Here is a 4,532-nt window from a genome sequence, read left to right on the forward strand (position 1 = left end):
TAAGGACATATTAAGGGAATATGAGTTAGGTAGGGTTGTGGCAAGAGCAGGAAGGTGCATTAGCAAGATAGTTTTTTTAGTTCTTTTCTGAAGAGCAAGAAAATTTGATAGAATGTATATTACTGGGAAATTTATTCCAAGTATGGGATATTGAGCATTTATAGTGCAATCTGCCTATTGATTTGTTTGGTTTGTAGGTGTTGAGTATGAATTGTTTTGAGCTACAGAGAGGATGTGTAGGTATACAGAGGGATATAAGAGAGGACAGATAGGGACAGACTGAGGGTTTGTTAATTAGCGAATGGGCCATTTGTAGCTGAGATAGTTGGAGTAGTTGAGGGAATTCAAGCCAATGTAGTTGTTTAATAGTGAGGCAGTGGTGAGATTATATTTATAAGGGAGGTTACAGGCAAATCTAGCAGTTTATTTGTAAGTTTGTTCAAGTTTGTCTATAAGGTTGGCTTGTAAGTGGGTAAATATAGGGGATGAATAGAATAGGCAGGGGAGGAGATAGGCTTGGGCAAGAGAAGTTCTTGAGGCAGTGGATAGATATTTTTTGTTTCTATACAGTAGTCCAAGTTTTTGATTTGTCTTTTTGATGCAATGTTGGATGTGAAGGTTGAATTTTATCTGGCTGTCTATTGTAATACCTAGGAGTTTGGTATGGGAATCAGCATGAATGATAATGTTGTCCAGGGAAGAGATACAGAAGGAGGCATTAAGCTTGGACATAGCTTTAGGAAGGAAAATAAGTAATTTCGTTTTTTTTAAGGTTAAGGATGACCTGATTGTTAATCAACCAGTGTTCAATGGAGTTGAAAGAACTCTGAGTGAGGGTGTAGTGGTCATTGAGGTTATTAGAGCAGATAACAAGAGTAGAATCATTTGCATACTGAATTAGTGAAGATGTGCAGCAGGCAGAGCATAGATTGTTTGTAAAGATATTAAAGAGTAGAGGTCCTAAGATGGATGCTTGAAGAATTCCTGTTTGGACAGATAGGAAAGGAGAGCAGGAAGTTTGCCACCTAACAGATTGTAGAATGTTGTTAAGATAGCTAGAGAACCAGAGAATGGTGGAGGAGGAGAGGTTCAGATGGGATAGTTTAGATAGGAGCATAGGGTGGGAGACGGTGTCAAATGCTTTGGAAAGGTCTAGGAAAAGACATGACACCAGTTTATTGCTATCTCTAGCCTCACCAGCAAACTGGGTGAAGAATAGAAGGGCTGGGGAGTGTTGTAATGGGGCCCTGAAGCCATGCTGAGAGGGTGTCAAAAGGTTTTCCTGAAGTAGATATTTGAGAAGTTGTGTTTAAATGCATTTCTCTAGGATTTGTGAGAGAGGGGAGATAATTGCTATGGGTCAAAGGTTAGAGGGATCCGTGGAGTTACTTCTTTTGAGAAAGGAAATGGTATAGAAGGATTCCAGCTGTCAGGAACAGTGGATTCTTTGATACAGCAGTTTATAAGGATAGAGATGGGATATGCAATAATATTAGCTGCAATTTTGAGAAATTGTGGTGGCAGGATGTCAAAGGAGGAAAAACATGGTTTAAGTTTCAGTAAGAGGGATTTTGTATGGGCAGTGGAGATGGGTTTTAGGAAAAAAGTTGTGGGGAGGTAGGTGCTGGGGGTGTGGGGATTGTGCTTGGTTTTGGTCAGGGGGAGTTAGTTTATGGATGAATTCTATGAAATAGGTGTTAAGTAGAGCGGCAGTTTCAAGAGATGTCTTACTGGGGAAAGGGTTTGGAGTAGTAGGCTTCCCTGGGTGAAGAATCTTATTCATAGTGTGCCAATTTTTTTAAGGTTTGAGTGGTAAGTAGATTGGGCTTCCTGACAGATTTTTTTGTCCTGAATAATGTGTTTCTTTTGTGAGGTTTCTTAGTTCTTTCAATTTAAAGAGGAGAGAAGAGAATTTTGACTTTAACCATTGCTTCCAAGTACTGTCTCTAAGTTTCATTATGGAAAGGGTGCCTTTGGTGAACCAGGGAGCAGTATTTGTCTTGATTCTAATTTTTCTAACAGGTGCTATGGTTAATATGTTAAGGAAAGTATTGTTGAATTCAAGAACAGAATCATTTAAAGGAAAGTCATAGAGGTGTGACCAATTGACTAGAGAGAGGTGATTGTTAAAGATTTCCTCATTAAAGCTGGCCAGATTGTGACATTCTCTATAGAGGTGGGTTTTGCTGGTGTGGGAAGGCAGTCTTTGATTGAAGGTAAGGAGGTGGTCACTTATTGAGTCAGGTAAAGTAGTAGGATTGTGTTAGTAATTAGATTTGGATTTTAGTATCCAATCTAGAGTTGAGGAGGTGTTTTTGTTAATGTGGGCAGGTATTCTGATAAGTTGACTGAAACCGTCGCGGTTGATACTAAGAGTGGGAGAATTTAGTGACAGTTAGTTCCAATCAATGTTCACATCTCTTAGAATAATTCTCATTGGGCAAATGTTGGGAGATCCAGGATAGAAAGGATTCTAGAATAGATATAGTGTTGCCAGGAAAAATATATATGGCAGCAATTGTAAATTTTTTGTGTGGGTTAAGGTGACAGTTGCTAATGATAAGCTTGGCTGGATGAAAGTCATGGAGGGAAAAGGAGAGGGAGGAGAGGTTAAGTAGATCTGAGTAAAGACTAGTGGCACCGCCTCCTTTTTTGGATACTCTGTCATGACGGAAGATGTTATAGCTGGGGGTAGGATTTCAAAATTTGTAATATGAGGTTTCAGCCAAGTTTCGGAAAGTGTTAAGTTGTGTGGAGAATAATGGGATATCCAAGCATATAACTCGGTGATTTTATTGGTTATACTCTGTAGGTTTATGGAGTAGATAGAGATGTGTTTTATTAGAGAGGAGGGGTGTTGATTTATAGTAAGTGAGTTAGTGGCAGTGGGAGTATTGGTAGAGGATGAGCCAGGATTGAGGTGTATGTCTCCATCTAGCAGGAGGGTTGAAAGAAGAAGATTAGGTTTGGTGTAATATAAGTAGTGGTTAGAAGTTTTTAACATATATTTGGGGGTAGACAGAATGTGGCTGAAATGTTTTATTTTCTAAAACTGAGTGTAGGAGGTGTTATAGAGTAAGGGGTGGGATAATATTATAAGATGGAGTATCCTGTGAGAGAGTAGGAGATGGTGGCAAATAGAAACGTTTAGTGTCTTAAGAAGATAAGCAAGACAGGATGAGGAGAAATAGGGTAGGAGAAACTTCACAAACATGTGATGTGATATGGGTGTAGACAGGTAGATGAGAGACTGCAGTGAGGACAGAAGGGAGGAGTAAGTAGGCAAGAGTAAGAGAGAAATTATTTGAAAGATGAGATGTATAGGCAGAGGTGGTGCAAGAAGGAAGTAATTGGAGTATGGGAATAATGCACAAGTGGATGGAGTGAGTAGTAATTACAGAGAGAGCAAGGAAAAGGGAAGGATTAGATTTAGGGTAGTGATGGGCTATTATTGGTTAATTGGAGGTGGTGGAGATAATCAACAAGGAGGTCAAAGGATAAATGTAGGATATGCAGGAGTGGGTAAAAAAGGGGGTAGGGTAGTGGAGGAGAGTGAGCCTGAGCACAGCAAGGGCAAATGGAGCAGTCAGGGGCTGTGAGAAGAAGCAGGTCGCTAAAGAAGAGAAACAATCGGTGAGCCTAGGGAGACCCAGGCTTTCCAGAGAGAGTGTCACTGCAGACTGGGGTGATTAGGTTAGGGGAGTTAACTGGCTGTGTACAGTTACAGGGAGGGATGCTAGTAAAAAGGAAAAAAGAAGAGAGGGGATCTGTTTAGCAGAACAATGTAGAGGAGACAAGGGTAGTTAATTACTAATAATATTAGGAGTTTAGGAGAGAGAATGGATTGGGTGAATGCAGAGGAGAGGGGTAGATGAGCTACCGGGGATAGTGTGCTTGCCACAAAGTTGAGAAAACAGCAGTTCAAATATTTAAAAAACAAGTAGGGAGTGCAGTTGCAGAGAATGTACTTGGAGCTATAGTAGGTCAGCACACACCCATCTAGGGCAGTCACAGGCTGGGTTGGTGATCCACAGGCCAGATATAGTCAGGCAGGGAGGGCTGAATGTGGAGCTGTATCTGTGTTTAAAATGCTGTAAAATAAATAAAATGATAAGGATTAGGATTAACAACTGGAAGAGTAACTAGGGTAAACACTGAAGGGTAGGGTAAAGGGCAGGAAGGAGAAGGGGTGTAGTGGAGACCAAAACAGGAAGAGACAGGAAAGAACCAGCAATTCAGAAAGGATAGCTGAACAGAAGTGTAGAGTAAATCAGTTGAGACAGGGAGCAAGGAAGATAGAAACTATGGTGAAAAGAGGGACCAGGAGAAGTATGGAGGTACTAAGAAGTATGCAAAGTACATTTAGAGAGAATTGATAACAGTACCAGCAGAGCTGTGTTAGAGAAAAACCAAAAACATATGATAAGGTGCAAATAATTATAAAGGCTCTATACTTTCATGTGTCTATTATTAAAGACAGGTTTAAGTATTTGGTATTCAAGAACCTTAGCAGTAGCACCTGTATGTTGAGG

This window comes from Protopterus annectens, chromosome 2.part0 (assembly GCF_019279795.1).
Source record: "Protopterus annectens isolate FY-2018-M chromosome 2.part0, PAN1.0, whole genome shotgun sequence".
NCBI lineage: Eukaryota > Metazoa > Chordata > Ceratodontiformes > Protopteridae > Protopterus > Protopterus annectens.